This window comes from Tupaia chinensis, unplaced genomic scaffold (genome assembly GCF_000334495.1).
Source record: "Tupaia chinensis unplaced genomic scaffold, TupChi_1.0 Scaffold000422_1, whole genome shotgun sequence".
Lineage (NCBI taxonomy): Eukaryota > Metazoa > Chordata > Mammalia > Scandentia > Tupaiidae > Tupaia > Tupaia belangeri.
This window is the reverse complement of record NW_006159927.1, coordinates 919,365-937,645: the sequence shown is the minus strand read 5'-3', so window position 1 is coordinate 937,645 and position 18,281 is coordinate 919,365.

The window sequence follows — 18,281 nt, the reverse complement described above, 5'->3', positions numbered from 1 at the left end:
TTCTGCCTACCACAGTCCCTCAGCCAGTCTCTGGGCGGGGCCAGCCCCTGATGGATTTGGAGCATCTGTCACTGGACTCTGGCAGGCCTGCAGGAGGATTTTATGTCCTAAGCTAAGAACAGCAATAAGTGGGAGTTCGGTTTCAGTGCGATAGATGGAGGTTCTCCAGTCAATCAAATTATAGTTCAATCAGTTCATTTTAATCACTCCTCTGGAGAGAAGTAAAGCCCTGTGTTGAAGAACACGCAGCAATTTTATTGATGACAAGTTTAATTGTTTCATTTTTCCTTACTGTCTCCAACACAGCCGACTTTTAATCAGTGGGAGCTGAAGTTCTAATGAAGTAAAGTCCACTTTTCCACAGTTCACAACTAGCTGGAAATAATTGGGCTGAGACTCCCATCCAGACCCTGCAGAGCCGCTGGCATCTTCCCGAAAACCGCGCTTAATTGCTTTGCTGATGTTGTTAAGTAGTCCTGAGGGTGTGTGAGTAGTAACGCTGCCCACATATGCTGGGAAACAATACCCCAAAATGTCTTAAAAGGGTTCTCAAAGTCTGTCCAATTGATAGTGAGGAAGAAGAAGTAAAACTAAGTGTGTTTTCTGAAAGCAGGGCCTTGAGGGAGCATGCGGGAGCTGTAGCATTAGCCGCTGCAATTTGATAAAGAGCAATATCAGTATCAACATCAACTTTGTTCTTTTCCTTTGAAGGCTAAGCAGGACTCCAGGTGCAGGTGTGAGATGTGAGTATGTGTGCCCATGTCTGTGTTTCTGCAGTGCTGTTTTAAGGAAATTGAAAGGTTTTCAGGAGCAGGTGGCTGGCTCTGGCCTCTGAAAGGGAGGGTTTGTGATGGATTGAAGACCCAAAACATTCAAGTAGATGTTGTCACAGCCCTGAGAAGAGGCAGAGAGATTGCCTGGTCTGGAGAAATTCTAGAATGATAGAATGAAGGCTTAGAAAAACCATAGTGATGGGGCTGGGAGGTGGTGTGTTTGTTAAGGTGGTGGACTCCCACATGGCCAACCATGGATCGGGTGAGTCCTGGACTTGGTGGCTTGTTTTTTCACCTACCCTTTCTCTCTCTCTCTCCCTCATCAAGTTAAAAAATAAATAATAATGACAAATAAAGCAAATACATAAATAAATCAAAAAAGAAAAACCAGAGTGAGGGACTAGGAGATGGCATAATGATTACATTGTTGGCCTTCCATGTAGTCAACCGTGGTTCAAGTTCCAGACCCAGTGGCTTAAAACTCATACTGGGTTTGTGTGCATGTGTGCCCAAAATCCAGAGAGGAGGATGAAGGAGAAGGGATTGTGGCATGGCCATCCCCTCTGGGGGGTGATTTCTTGCTTTCTGTCTCTCTGGCGAGCATGTTCACTCTATAGCAAAAATCTCTTTTAAAAAACAAAAACCGGAGCGATTCCTTCCTTTATCTCCCCCAGCCCTCACAGTTGTACTTAATAGGTGTAATGAAAATGATAACGGCAATAGCAGTTTTGCTCACTTATTGTGTAGATCGTGACTTGGGCTAAATATTTAAAATGTATTTTCTTATTTCTCATAAAACCAAATAAATTAGATGCTATTATTATCCCTTTTAGAAATTAAACAAGTAACCAAGTCAGTACATAAGTGAATTGTTGCTTGGGATACCTACTGTAAGAAATAATAGAGAGTAATTCCTATGGGTCGCGTTAGCCAAAGGTTTGGATGGTCAGGAAAACCTCTAAAGAGATCGGAATTATTTGCAAGCACAAGCCATGCAAACATGTGGAGGATGAGCCTTTTAGTCAAAGGTAAACCATAGTGCAACGATTTTGAGGTAGGACTAAGCATGGCGTATGGTACATAATACTGAGGGAAGAAGAGGTAGTGCTTTGGTCTGATTGAGTCTCCACAAAATGCTTATGTGGGAACCTAATCCCTATGCAACAGTATTAAGAAATGGGGTCAGGACCAGCAGATAGCATAATGGTTACATCGCTGGACATCTACGTAGTTGACTATAGTTCGAGTCCCAGACCTGGTGACTTAAAACCCATGCCAGGAATGTGTGTGCGTGCCCAAAGTCCAGAGAGGAGAGTGGATGAGAAGGGATTGCGTCATGGCCATCTCCCTGGGTGGGGGGTGATTTCTCACTTTCTGTCTCTGTCTCTCTCTCTGTCTCTCTGGGGAGTACACTTGCCCTATAGGAAAAATTTTCTCTCAAAAAAAAGAGAAAGAAAGAAAGAAACTGTGCCTTCAGAAGATGAGTGGGTGGAGCCTCATAGGTTAGCACCCTTATAAAAGAAGTCTAAGGCAGCCATTTTGAGATCACATGAGATCTTCTACCTTCTGCCATGCGAGATTATGGCTAGAAGGCACCATCTGTGAAGAATGAACCCTTACCAAAACCAAACCTGCTGGTGCCTTGATCTTAGATTTCCCAGCTTCTAGAACTGTTAGGAGTAATTTTGTTTATTTATAGGCTGCTTGGACTGTGGTATTTTTGTTATTGCAGCCTTAATGGAATAAGACAGGTGAATATGAAGTTGAGAGCCAAACAAGGAACATCATATTGCTCCTGCAGGAATAGGCTACAGAATCTGGATTTTATTCTAATCTCAGTAAAAGCACATTCCAGGGTTCTGAACTGGAGAGTGACAATGTTTGATTTACTTTTTTTTAAAAATATTTATTTATTTATTTAATTTTATTTGTTGTTTTTATTATTATTTTTCAACTTGACCAGAGAGAGACAAAGGGTAAGTGAGAAAGCAAGCCATCAGGTCCGGGACTCGCACCGCAGTCAGCCATGTGGGAGTGCAGTGCCCCAAGCACCACAGTATGCTTGGAGTCAGAGGGTGGCACAGTGGTAACATGGTGAACTCACACGGGAAAGTCCCTGGCTTGTGTTCTGAGGCTTCCTTCTACTCGCCGGGTGTGCACGCACATGTGCCAGAGATCAGGCCTGGCTGAGGTCGAATTACACTGTAAAGGGCCCTATTGAGCTCCCTCTCCCCCTCCCCCCCCCATCTCTCTCTCTTTCTTGGAAGAAATAAATAAACTTTGCTAAAAAAAGGCGGGTGGCATGGTGGTTAAAGGCGCTGGATTCCCACGTGGCCAACTGTGGTTCGAGTCCTGGACCTCGTGGCTTGCTTTCTCACTTTCTCTTTCTCTCTCGCTCTCACTCTGTCTCTCTCTGGTCAAATTGAAATAAACAAATGAATACATAATAAATACAGTTAAATGAAATACTTCTTTAAAAAAAAAGGGCATTTTTGATAAACTTCAAGAGGCATGTTTAGAATCAAGGAGATTGGTTAGGAAGGTCTCCGTGGAGGACATACTGAGGTATGATCTAAATGCAGTTTTAAACAATAGATTGTTTTAATAATTATTGTCATCCCAGAAAGGAAGTAGCATAGTTAAATTTATAGATAGTAGGAGAAAAATGGTCTGGTCATTGGTGTAAAATATAAGAATTTTTTGACACAAGTATTCCTGAATCATGATGTTCCTTAATGAATAAAATAAGAGTGAGTGTGGAAAACAGAAAAGGAGGAGCCTGAATGAAAATGACAGAACGGGGCTGGGGAATGCGGTGACATGTTTACTATAATTATGAATGTGCAATTGCTGAGCCATTTCAACAATAAATAACCAAAAGGACCCTTAAATGGATGAAGTCAGCAAACAATGATATCATCAGAACTCTGTCCTTCAATTTGCCACTACCCAGGCAGGATCTCAGCATTTGCTGACACATTTCCCAAACCACATTGTTGATTTCTCTGAATCAGAAAGAGGAGATTAAGAGATAAGTAAACTTGTGAAGAAGGTTATATGAAAAGTGTGTTTGTGTGTGTGTGTGTGCGTGTGCGCATGTGTGTGTGTGAGAGAGAGAGAGAGAAAGAGAGAGAGAGAGAGAAACAGAAACAGAGATACTGACTTCTCACCATATCCCAAGCTATGATGGTACTTTTATTCAACCGCTTTTTCTGCTGCTTTCAGGTAACAAAAGGGTAAATTAGAATAGAATAAAAATATAACAGAGGAAAAAAAAGTCAAAAGAACGATTTTCTCTTGGCATTTGTTTCAAGGCTGCAAAAATGTAGAGTATCTTGACAGCATCGAGAGAGATTTTTCTCTTTTAAACTAGGTGTCGGAAAATGTGCTTCATTTAAGCAAATCAATATCTTTAATTCCAGCCTGTTGTTCTAGATTTAGTGCCTGATTTCCAGGGAAATGTAGAAAGAGTCAAGCCTCATAACTTTGCATAGTTTCCATGAAAAGGAAGCAGAACACTAACGGTGAAGTAGTGTCTATATTTAGAAACACTTTAAGTTCCTTCTACTTTTTGGTAGGCTATGGACTACGGGTGAAACCATAGGGCGCTGAAAAATAAAGAAAGGGGATAGGCAACTATGAGTGTGTGGGCGATAATTGTAAGTACTGTGACCTGGAAAGGCCTCACTGAAATGAAGACATTTAAGTAAAGACATGCAGGAGATGAGAAAGTGAGCCAGGTAGAGAGGTGAGAAAGAGTATCCTAGGCAGGAAGAGTGGAAAGGACAAAAACTCTGAGATGAAAGCAGGCTTGAGGTGCCAGAGGGGCAGTAGAAAATGAGGTCAGAGGTAAGGACATCTGGATCACCAGGAGCTTTGTGGCTCGTTTTAAGGAATTCGGCTTTTACTCTTAATGAGATGGGAGATACTGGGGTATGTTGAGCAGAAGAATAACATAATCTACCTTTTACGTTAATGGGATCTCTCTGATCTGTGCTAAAAGTATCTCAGAGGAGAACGAGATCAAATTAGGGAGTAGAGTTAAGAGGTATTGCAAGAATCCAATGGAAGGATCATGATAGCTTGGACTAGGATTAGAATCAGTGTGAGTGGCAAGAATTGTAAGATCGGGTTGTTTTGTTGAAGTAGAATCAAAATTTGCAGATGGGTTGCATGGAAGATGAAAGAGAAACAATGAAAGATGATTCTAAAGCTTTCAGTGGAAGCCATCAAAAGAACACAGTTGCCATTGATTGAAATGGAGAATGTGGGAGGACCAGGTGTTGAAGACTGGAGACCAGGAGTCCAGAACACAGATATCTCCTCTAAATTCAGGGGGAGATGTTGTATAGGTAGGTAGCAGCATGTCTGAAGTTTAGTATAGAGGTCCAGGGTAAAGAAACAAATTTGAGAGGTGTCAACATTCAGATGATAATGTAAAGTCAGGAGATCAGATGAGCTCAGTGAAGGGGTGAATATATATATATATATATATGTAGAACTTCATAGGGCCAGATGTTATGCAGTGGTAAAACATAATGCTCTGTAAGGCTGACCCAAATGGGAAGATTTTGTGTCCATATTTGAAAACTCACTGAAGCTGGGGGTGGGTTGCAGTGCCAAGACCCCGTTAGGTGTGGGGGATGTTGTCTCTATCTCTCTTGCTAGTGGAAGAAATAAATAAATAAAACTTCAAAAAAGAAGAATTTTAAAACTGGGCCTGGCAGGGAGGGGAGGAGGGGAACTGGGCCCAGGAGCCTCCAACTTTTGAATTTCATTGCCTTAGCTATAGGGGAATTAGGAATTGAAGGGTATGAGAGAATGAATGAAAGAAGAAACTGCTGATTCGGTCTCTCATGTTGGGTTTTACGTTTCTGCAAGTTCCTGACTTTATCCTATGCACTAAGGACAACAGGATCACTCATTCATCTGTCCATCCATTCATCTATTCATTCACTCACCCATCCACTCATCATGCCTTTTTCTTTCATATTGCATGTGAGAGAAAATAAAACATTGTAAAAAATTGGAATTCTCAAATGAACTTTGTCTCTAGTTACTCATGTAACCAGCAGACTTCCTTGGCCTCAGTTTATCCATGGTTCCATTAAGGGGATTGCCTTATGAGATGTCTAAAAGTGTGCCCTTTTCTGACATTCTCTGATATTGGAAATCTCAGAAAAATCCAAGAGTCTTTATTTGAGTTATCTAACATGATTCCAACTGGATGAATATGTCATGAATTGCTTCTTACGACTTCAGGAAATCCTGATTGTTTATGAAGGTGGACACATAGAAAATAATACAACTATTCAGTATCTTCTGTTTCTAGTTCTCAAATTCATTTTCGTTCAAATTCCTTCAGCTTTACCCTGCTCTGAGGATGACTTTACTGTATCAAGGTGCTGACATGCAAATGTTGGAAAGTTTGCTGAACAGGCAGTTTGGGGAGCAGAGTGTCACATTGTCCAGGGGGGCAGGGCACAAGCAGTTCTCATTGGGACCACTGGCTCATGGATGTTTGCCAGTTGGCTCATCTCTTCTTATAGTACTATTATTTTAGAGACAAGAAAAGGCCAGCATGTTTTAAAAATATATATCTCAGAAGTCTTCCTTGTCATCAGTCAAGTTGCGACAGCTCTTATCCATATGCATGATGTAACGTTAACTTGTCTGAGTTTGACCTCTATGGTGTCTCCTTTGGGCAACATGCATTGGTTCTTACACAGATGTAGACCAAAGACCCTTCTGCTTATTCTGTTTCAGATATCTGGTCAGGTTTAAGGCTTAGATGCAAGAGTCTGGGGAAGGACTTCTTGGAAGGATGCATATCATTCCAGGTTCACCCTTTGATGAGAATCCCATATCTTTACATCAACTGTCCTCTGCCTTTACAGACAGCTACTCGTTGTTAGGAAAAATTAAAATAGATGGACCACACCCAACATCTGGATTGGTCAATCTTAGTCCCCGGTCACCTTGATGGCTCCTGTTATTGGTAATGTGTTGGAAGCTTTGGCATAGGCCAAGGAAGGCGTGTCTAAATATTGGCCATTGGCTTCCAGGCAGATACTGGGCCTCTGGCCATGAACATCTTTATTTATGATCTTCCTTTCAACTTCTCTCAAGCAAAGCAGTTGTCATAATAGAGTAGGTACAATTTATTTTGGTCTTGGCAAAGAAATGTACCCCTTCCTCAGGCTTTCATCTCCTTTCTCCCTTTCTCTGACATTATTTGTCAAATGATCCAAAGGTAATTTTTAATACCTTTACATCACACTGAAGCTAGGTTCTTGCTAGATTATAAATGATTAAATATCTTCTAGTCATCCACCTGCACAGTCTGTAACAAATTATCCCAAAAAGGAGATTAATTCCTTTACAATTTTGAACAAGAAAATGACAAGATAATGTTTTACAATCTTTAGAACCTAACAGTTACATCAAAAGCCTCTCATATTTCTGTAAAATTGTTGGTTTTATAGAAGGAACTTGAATCTCTCCTTCAAAGGTCATTTAGCAGGTATTGATTGAGGGCCTCATGGGATAGTCAACCTGTGTGGGATGCTCCAAAACTTGATTAATCCTTAGAATGACATAGTAAACTTTGCTGAAATGCAGATTATTAGTCCTACCTCTGACCTATGAAATCAGGATTTCCATGCACGGAGCCTAGCAATAGACATCTTGAGAGAGCTCCTCCAGCAGTTTTTGTTTGTTTGTTTTTAGGTTTTTACCATAGGACAGGTGCACTTGCAGGAGAGAGATAGAGAAGAACAGAGAGAAGGAAACTGAGAAATCAACCCCCAGAGTGGATGGCTACCCCACAATCCCTTCTCTTGGGATTTTGGACACACATGCACATGCACGCAGTGTGAGTTTCAAGCCACCGGGCCCAGGACCCTAATGGAGGTTGGCTATGTGGAATCCCGTACTCTAACTACCATACCACCTACTGGCCCCTCCACAAACAATTTTAATGTATCCTGTTAATGAAACTGCTTTGGAATTACTGCTATGGGCCTATAATCTCATAGGGCTCCAGGATTGACACACAATGCATCATGAAGTAATGATAGTCATCTTTGGTTCAGGATGACTGAGCTTGCTTCTTATTGAGAAAATGAAAGTATGTTTTATTAACTAGGGTGTTGTAGAAGTTGAATCAATGTTAGTGACAGACTATTCTGAAGGGAAAGAAGACTTGGTGTGACTTCCTGAGGATACAGGTAAAAAATAAAAGTGCTCGGGAACCAGCAGTTGGCATAATGGCTATGTCACTGGACTCCCACGTAGTCGACCGCGGTTCGCGTCCCGGACCCGGTGGCTTAAAACTCATGCTGGGCGCATGTGTGTGCATGCCCAAGATCCCGAGAGGAGAATGGAGGAGAAGGGATTGCGGCGTGACCATCCCCCCTGGGGGGTGATTTCTCGCTTTCTGTCTCTATGTCTCTCTCTCTGTCTGTCTGGCGAGCGCACGTGCCCTATAGCGAAAATCTCTCAAAAAAAAAAAAAAGAATAAAAGTGCTCATTAAATAAAGTGGGAGTTACAAACAGGTAAAATTTAGATTATCTGAGTGTATGAAAAATGAATATTCTTTCATCTATCATTTGTCTATCTTAACTATCGATCATCTATCTACCTCATTTATTTTCCTATCTACTAATGTTGTCTATCTAGCTTTAGTTTATTGAATTGGGTTTAACTTTTTCATCTTTTTTTTGTTTACTATAGAGTGTGTGTATGTGTGTGTGTGTGCTCATTGAAGAGAGAGAGAGAGACATAGTGAAAAAGAAAGCATCACCGATGACCATGCCACAATCCCTTCTCTTCCATTCCCCTCTTGGGCAGGCACACACAGGTATCCAGTATCCAGTGTGTTTTTCAAGCCAGCAGGTCCAAGATTCGAACCATACTGTCAACCATGTAGGATCTAGTCACCTTAACTTCCATGCCACCTGCTGGCCCCAAGAGTTGGCTTTAATTTTTATTACTAAAAGACTTTCTAGTACATACAATGTCAATAAGGCATTCTGGGTTTGAGTCTTAGCTCTCCTCTGCTACCTGTTTGACTTTGAATAAGGCTTTCCTCCTCCCTAGGTTTTTCAGTTTTCACATCTGTGAGAGAGGAGATTGGATTTGCTAACCTCTAAGGTTACTTTCAGCTGCAACGTTAAAAAACTATTTGAATCCACATTCTACAGTTCTGAGTTCAACACTGATGATCCAGTTCACTCCCTGCTAAACACTTGTGGAGCTGAATGGAAGTAATTTAATTATTTGCTACCAAACTGGGCCTAGCCTTGAGAACTTGGAGGAGAATAATTGGAATTTCGCTGAGGCATGTGCCCCTCCTCTTTCCACCAGCATTCTGGACTAAATAAATATCAGTTGAAAAGAAACTTTGTGAACCAAAGCATTGACTCCCAAATATCAAGAAATTAAACACTTGTTCTCTTTCTTTCATGAGAGACAGAGAAAGAGAAAAAGAGAAAGAAGCACCCTTAATGGGTCTGTCACATCGTGATTCCCTTCCCTCAGACCCATCAGCTAGTTAGGATCTTGGGCATGTGTGCACACCTGATGTGTTTCTGGTCAACTCTAGATATGAACCCATGGTTGGCCTTGTGGCTTCCAGCACTACAGTCAGTATGTCACCTCTATGCCAAAACAGTGGGTCTACCTGCTTTTTAATAGGAAACAAATGATTGCTGTCTATGTTTGTGCACAGTAAGGAGAGGGGTTATGAAAGGAGTAATCATTTCTTTGAGTAAAAAATAAAACATCAGAGCTTACTGGGAAATTATCTTTTTCCTATAGAAGTAATCTAATCATCTAAAGAAAATTTTACTTATTGGGGACCAATTATTCTAATGATTCAGTAATGCCTTTCCTTTTTTCCAAATGAAAGAAAGACAAACCCTATTATGAAAAAGAAATTAGCTGCAGATATTAGAAGGCTGATACCAGTCCTTTGAACCAGAAACTTTAGAGCATATATTTATGATTTGATCCTATGCAAATGCAGAATTTTAGTGGATAGGCTGTTCTAAAGATCACTGCTATCTCAGCTACTAAAAAAAAAAATGAAGAACAACGCTGTAGATAATCATTTGATATTAAGTTATTGGTAATTTTTTGGGATCTAGGGAAGTTTAATTTCCAGAAATCAAGTGCAATATTGTGAGGACACAAGGGTTTCATTTCCAGCACTATTTATATAAATTCAAGGATTCGCTGCAAAAGCAAATTAGAAAATGCCTCCTTAGAGTTCGTTTGATTATATTCACAGGGAAACAAACACCTCAAACTTGCTAGATTTTTGCTTTTTCTGTGTTTGTCACAAAAATGAATACTAGACCAATTGTGCCTTAGCTGTTTGAAAAATGTGCTAGGGCTTTATTTTGCATTCAAGACAAACGATATCATTTTTGTTTTGCATTTAAAATAGAAATGCTACATCAATAACCCCAATCTAACCTTACCCAGCACCTGCAAAAGGAGGTGGGGAGGCCAGCATAATTGAGTACATAACCTCTCCTCAAAATAAGGGTAATTTCAGTTTTACCCTTGTGAGGGGTTTTTGGAAGGGGAGAATGTGTTTTTCTTTAAGGATGATTGCATTCCTTGGTTGAATTCTGTAGCTTTGTGATGCAGGCCAGTACTTTCAAAAGTGGACTTGAAGCCATGGTGACAGCAGAGAGACTGTTAGCAGCCACAAAGAATCTTGATCTAGTAATGATGAGGATGTTTTGCCTGTGTAGCATTGAGTCACGTGTTATCTCTCCATGCTCTGTGGCAGCATTGTTTTGTAAGAACAAAAATGACTTGATATTTCCTTCCAGAAATAAGACCCAGAGAAGTGAAGAAAGAGACTGGTCTGCAGTCACACAGTATGCCCTGGTGAGGGGGTAGTTTGATGAGGGAACTCTCAATTAGAACCAAGGTCCTGCTGCTAGAGCTTCTGTACCTCCACTCCTCTTTGTCTGGAGATGATAACTTTGCTTACATTGAGGTTTTCACTCTCCATTACAGCTCAATGCCCTAGATCTTTAGAGTGTCTTCTGATAATCCTGATAAAGTGGGATTATGCATTAAAAGTGATGATTGGGAGATCTGATGGATAGATTTTGGTTTTAGGACCAGACAGAACTCTGTATGACTTTAGGCAAGATATTTAGTTTCTGTGACCTTGACACCCTCACTATTGAAGTAGAAATAGTTATATGTAGATGAACTGGAATTAATAGGCCATTGGGAAAGTCATGATGCATAGAAAAAATATGTCATGACTTTCTCGATGACCTAATATATTCATTAAGTAGACCCTGGTCTACTATTGTGAGCCCCAGTTTCACTGTATGATGATTGTCTTCAGATGATTAAATCTAAAGAGACTGAATGGGAGGTGAAATCAGTTTTGGGGGTGCTATTGGATATTGACATTATATCTTATGGGTAGCTGCTCCATACTACCTCAGCTGAGGCATAATAACAGAATCTTAGAATAGGAAAGATTGTTGGGATCCTTGTTTAACCCCACTTTGTTTTGTGTTTGGGTTCACTGAGTCAGAGAAAGGAATAGACAACTAGTAAGTGGAGGCAGAGAGCGGGAAAGAAGGAAAGTGAATATATGTTGTATGAAAAAAAGGTCCAGATCTGGAGGGCAGGCTGGTTCTGCACATAGACCTGGGATGAGGGGCAGGCAGTGCCTTTCTGTGAATTCGAGAAAGGCAACAGTCAGCCTACCTGCTGGGGGCTGTGAGTATCTGGACAGTGTGTGTTTTATTAATTGGTAAAATGGTGCCATGTGAGCTGGTGAGGGCCCTACAGGGGACCTACCCTTCCTAGAGTCAGAAGACTTGGGCTGGGATCACAGGGTGATCAAATAAGAGAGTGGATAGAGAGAGAAGTACTGCATGTTGGGAAATGCCAAGACTGCCTATGGTTGGTCTTGGAGACTACTCTTTCTCTGGACTTCATTCTATGCCCTTTCTATCTTCCTTGAAGCCTAACCCATGTTAGATTCCTTCTGCTCTAGCCGGCATCATAAGTCTTAGATTGCCTTGTTTACCTCTGCTATCTCAGTATTCAAGTCTGTGCTTGTTCCAATGGTGAGGATTCTTTGGTTAAAAGTGATTGAAAACCAACCCAAACTGATGTGAATGGGGGGATAAAGGGAAACACGTAGAAGAGGTCTTCAAAAGGTTCATGGAAAATGTGTATTATGAAAAACATATGCACGAATTTCAAAAATTGTTTGCAGAAAAACTTATACTTTAATGCCATTTCCCTCTTAACTTTTGAAGTCTTGTATTTATTTATGAACTTTAGAAGTCAGGGCCAGCAGGTGACTTAATGGTTAAGGTGCTATTCTCCTACATGATGGGCCATGATTCAAGTCCTGGACTTAGCAGCTTGACACTTTGGGCATGTGTGTGTGTGTGTGTGTGCCCAAAATCCCAAAAGGAGAATGGAAGAGAAGGGACTGGGTAGGGACCAGCAGTTGGCTTAATGGCTATGTTGCTGGATTCTCATGTAGTCGATTGCGGTTCGAGTCCCGGACCCAGTGACTTAAATTCACGCTGTGCACGTGTGCATGTGTGTCCAAGATCCGGAGAGGAGAATGGAAGAGAAGGGATTGTGCCATGGACATCGCCCTTAGGGGGTGATTTCTCATTTTCTCTCTGTCTCGCTCTGCCTTTCTGGTGAGCACATGCACCCTATAGCAAAAACCTCTAAAAAAAAAAAGAAAGAAAGAAAGAAAGAAAGATGGGATTGTGGTGGCAAAGCCATCTCCCTAGGGGTGATTTCTCACTTTCCTCTCTCTGTCTCTCTCCAGTGAGTGCACATATTGTGTGCAAAATCTAAAAAAAGTTCAAAGGTAATGCTGGCTTCATATACATCTCTCAGCTCTGCGTTTTAAAAATTATTATTATTATTTTTCAATTTCACCATTAGCCAGCTCTCTCATGTGGTGGCAAGGGAAGTATCAGGTAATCTGTTAGCCTTAAGCTTGTGTTCTACCATCTTGGCAAGTGTTTGAAAGAAGAGGGTCTGTTTCCTAATAACACGAGCAAAAGTTCCAGGATTGAATCTTATTGGACCAATGTTGGTCACATTGTCCTGTCTGAGCCAATCAGTGTGACCAGAATAATGGTATATGCTATATGACTGAAGATAAGTGATGTTTAACTCTCTGAAGCAGATTTTAGGATCATCTTCCCTCACACCACATCACCACATGAGTAGGGTGTATGTGTGTGTGTGTGTGTGTGTGTGTGTGTGTGTGTGTGTGTGTGTTTAACAGAGAAAGGTAGCAGGCAAAGAAAGAGAGAGATCTTTAAGGCTAAAAAGTTGCTTAAAATAAAAATTTAAGGAACTTTTAATGAACTGGAAGTCTCAAAACAAAACAAACAAGAAAAAAAAAAAGAAGATAGAGAAATAGCTCAAATAAGGTTTTTCCTCACAAGCTGACTTCTGTCTTGACAATCAGAGCTCTCCCTGGCAGTTGCCTTTTTCCTTCCTTTTTAAAACAAATTACTCTCTTCCTGACTCTTTGATCTCTACCTCTCTCAGCCTTTCACCCTCCTTCTCTTCAGACTCCTGGGTGAGGACCAGAGAGAAACTGTTAAGGCAGGTGTCTGACTTCACTGGGTGCCCTGCAGGGCTTCTCCCTTTCAGTGAAGGAAGTCCAAAGACCTCCATGAAAATTCCTGAGATGGGTACCAGGAGCCCTTTCCTGCCTCTCACCCCCCTGCATCTGGATCCCAGTCACTTGGACCTGGTATTTCTATTTCTATCCAAGTATCTTGGATCTTTATTTCTGATCCCAACTTTAAAAACCTTTTCTTCACTCTGCATTTCCTCCCAGTAATAGTAATCTGGATGCTCTGTTCTCATTGTAGCGAAGTTCTACAAATGAGGTACCTGTGATTGTCATCACTAATTCCTCACCTTCTGTTCTCTCTTTTTTTTTTTTTTGGAGACGTTTTCGCTATAGGGCGCGTGCGCTCGCCAGATAGACAGAGAGAGACATAGAGACAGAAAGCGAGAAATCACCCCCCCCAGGGGGGATGGTCACACCGCAATCCCTTCTCTTCCATTCTCCTCTCAGGATCTTGGGCACGCACGCACATGTGCCCAGCGTGAGTTCTAAGCCACCGGGTCCAGGATGTGAACCGCGGTCAACTACGTGGGAGTCCAGTGACATAGCCATTACGCTAACTGCTGGTTCCCACCTTCTGTTCTCTTTTCAATTCATCAACTATTCAAAATTCCATCCTCATACTCCACTGAAACTACTTTTGTCCAGGTGGCTAATAAGTTGATATTTCCAAAGCCAGTGGTCACTTCTTCTCATCTAACTTAACTCTCAGCATCACTTGCTATGATTGATCCCTGCCTCCTCTTTAAATCTATGGCTTTCTGCCTTTCCACCAGCCTCACTTGCTCATGATTCCCTTAGTTTGTTTGGCATTCTTTCTTTTCAATTCCTTCAGGGTCTTTGGCCATCTTTCCCACCTAAGTGCATCTCTCTAGATGCCTTTATAACCAACTACAGTCATGCATTGCTTAACAACAGGAATACATTGTTTGGCAATGTCATCATTGTGCAAGCATCATAAAGTATACTTACATAAACCTAAATGATATAGCCTACTACATGCTCAGGCTATTCGGTATAATTTTATGGGAACACCATCATATTGCATACAGTCTTTTGTTAACTGAAATGTCATTATGTGGTGCATGGCTGTATGTGTTTTTGACTCCCAAATATCCGTCTCAAATCTAGAACTGCCCCATGAATTCAGGTTTCTATTTTTAAAAACTTTATTTACATCTTTGCATGGATGTTTAATAACCACTCCCTGAACTTCCCTTTCCCGAGTCTTTTCACATTAGTAAATGGCACTGGTATTCACCCCATTAGCCAACAACAACAAAAAAAAAAAAAAAAAGAAAGGAAAAAATTCTGGATATTACCCAAGATTTCTTTATTCCCCACCTTCTTCTTGACACCTTCATGCTATAACAAATACCAAAAAATGTGAAAGTGGCTTTAGAATTGGATAATAAATAGAGACTGAAAGAGTTTTGAGGTGTATGATGGATAAAACCGAAATTGCCTTAATGAGGCTGTTGCAGGGGCTATCAGGTGGTGTGGGGGTTAAGGCGCGGGATTGCCACATGGCTGGCCGCTGTTCAAACTCAGGGGTTTGAAAATCACACTGAGTGTGTATGTTTGTGTGCCCAAAATACTGAGATAAAAATGGATGAGGAGGGATTGCAGTGTGGCCATTCCCCCCGGGAAGTGATTTCTCACTTTCTCTTTCTCCTGTCTCTTCCCCAGTGAGTGTACATGCCCTATGATTAAAAACTTAAAAATGGCTAGAAATGTAAATATTAAAGTTACTTCTGATGAGGACTCAATAGAAATGAGGATCATATTATTGGAAACTAAAGAAAAGAGGATCCTTGTTAAAAAGTGGCAAAGAACTTAGTAGAATTGTCTTCTGCTGCTTTGTGGAAAGTAGAGTTTATGGATGATGAATATTTAGTTGAGGAGATTTAAAGCAATATGTAGATAGTTTTTCTACATTTTATTATATTCTGCCTGGTATCTCCTGTTGATTATACTAAAATGAAAAAGGAAATAAATAAATCCAAGTGGAAATTGTTAAGCAGAAAAGAACCAAAACTTGAAGATTTAGAAAATTCTCATCCTATCCATATTGCATAAAAATAAGAAAGTGTAGGCCAGATTTGTAGCTTAGATGTTAAAGGAGCTAGATTCCATGTGGTTGACCATTGTTTGAATCCAGGCCCCAGAGATTTGAAAAACATACTGGGTATCCCAAATCTTGACGAGATGGAAAAATGAAGAGATTGTGGCATGACCACATCTCTTGGAGGGTTGCTTTCTGTCTCTCTGTCTCTCTGTCTCTCTCTCTTTTTCCATGCCCTCTGGTAATTAAAAAATAAAAAGGAAGTGTATTCTGGAAAGAACACCAAAGATATGGCTGAACAATCCTTAACTGAAGAGATCAGGTGTGTGAATGGCAGACCCAGTCAGTCATCTCAGCAGAAATTCTGTCATCTTGCACTGAAAGGGACAGAGATGGGATAAATAAAGGAGGGCTGTTAGACTTCTAGGATTCTGTAGGTCATGCATACACATGTTTTATTGACTCTAATGCCATATCCCCAATTTGTCTGCCTTTCTGTCTTCAATATATTACTTTAGTCCAAACTACCATTAATTCTTCAAGCTACCATCATCTCTTGCCTGGATAATTGCAATGGCCTTAAAAATGTTCTTTATATTTACACCTTACTTCCTACCCATCCAAATCAATTTTCTATATAGCAGTCTGGACAATTTTTCACATATGTAAATCACGTCATATCACACTCCTGCTTAAAATACTTTGTTGTCTGCTCATCATGCTTAAAGCCATGACCTCTAAGGTCACACATAAGGGCTCTTCGCTACCTCATTGACATAGTCACCTACCACTTTCCCATTCTCTTACTGTGATTCAGCTGCACCAGCTTTTATTATAGTTGCTATTCCTCAAGTAAGTCAGGCTCTCTCCTGCCTTAGAGCCTTCGCACTTTCTACTTCCTCTGCCTGGCAAGCACTATCACCAGAAATTTGCTTCTGGTTTTGTATTTATTTTTTTCTTTCAAAATTAGGTATCAGCCCAAATACCACTTCCTTAGAGAGGGCCTCCCAGACCATCTTATTTTACAGATGGAAAAAGAAAGATCCAAGAAGGTTAACAACTTGTCTGAGTCCCCAGAGTTGAAGAATGTAGTGGGTTCTTTGCTGTAACCCTCTGGATCTGGGCTTTCTCTGCCTGAATACATTGCATGTAAATACAAGTGCTAGTTTTGTTCATCCTGGGAAAGGGGGGATTACTTGTATCTCTTCTCTTGTCTGTCTCTCACTAAGGAAGGCCCCCCTGACTCTGACCCAAATAGTGGGGTGCTATTTGTATTCTTCCTCCATTCATCTTGGTTTGATTATTATGTGTTGAGTGACTGGTTCTTGAAAGATTACAACTCAACTTGGGTGAGTGAGATGCAGAGCATGGTAGAGCATTCTGTGTGTCAGCCAGACATCAAAAACAGTCTCTGAAATGGAGACAAACAGAGCCATTCTTGCTTTGTCATGAAGGCAGATGCAACCACAATCTCTGATGGTTGATTAGATATCACACAACCTGCCGGTTTACCTGAACATTTCTCTGCTCTATGGGGCATTATTCAGCTTCCCTATTGTTCTAACAACGAATTGGGCGATGATCACAATTCCCCTAGTCACTCTGAAAGACTGGGCCAATAACAATAATAGCACAGGCATGAGACATTCTCCACTTCCCCCAACTCTGTCCTCTAACTTCTGATTCCTACCTTCTCCTGTAGGAGACCATCCAAATCCCATATCCTCCAGGAATACCCCCAGAGTGTTGGACTTTAGTTTGGGTTCTGACTTAACCTATCTTCTTATCCTGGTTCCCAGCTCCACTGGTTTCACTCTGTACTTGGTGTGCTTTCCTATCCCCAGTGCTAGAGAGTGTCAGAGAGCAGCAGGTCTTGGTCAGTTACAGGGTGAGAAGATGAATCTGAGAAGCTGCTGGAATTTTGTACACAGGGTAAGACTGCCCAAATCACAAGTAATATACCCCACTGAAGGAAAAACCCCCAGCCTTGGATGAGAAGATCAAGTTGGGGAACCTACTTGCTTTAATGTCCTAAATCCTGGGCTGGTCGGGAGCAGGAGAGTTGTGTGTGTGTGCGTGTGTGTGTGCGTGTGTGTGTGTGTGTTATTTAGCACTTGACTTGCCTGCCATGAGTCACTTTGCAGCCAGAAATGATAGAATTGTTCAATATTTTGGATTCAAAGGGCAATAATCATAGTCTTAAACCTCTGGCACAGTGGCTGGCTCATTTATGGCCTCAGTGAGTGGAAAAACAAAAGACACTGCCAGCCACTGAAGAGGCAAAGTTGATTCATCCAGGAAAGCATCTCTAATATTGCTCTGGTCAGGGCTGGCTCTGCTTGGGTGCATTGGGAGGCCTTTGAGGGACATTGTCAAGACCCAGTGTCAGGATCACTAAGCATACCCAAAACGCTTGATGCCGTAAGAAAATTCACTCATTTATTCATTCACATATTCATTTATTTATTTACTCATTCATTAAAAAAATTATTATTTAGGGGTCTGATATAGGTCTGTCACCATGCTAGGTGGTGGAGACAAGAAAAAAACAGATTTTCTTCATGCTTTTATAGGATGTACTAATGAGTGGAGGATAGTGCATGTCTTATTGGGAACAGAAAATACCCATTAAGGAGAGGATAAAGTCCTCTAAGTTTACATTAACAAAGCCCTGGCTGGGAGGAAGGAAGGAGCTGGAGGAGGCATCTTCTAGGCAGTAAGGTATGAGCTGAGAGCTGGACAATTAAGAGGAGTTCAGGGGGATAAGAGATGGGA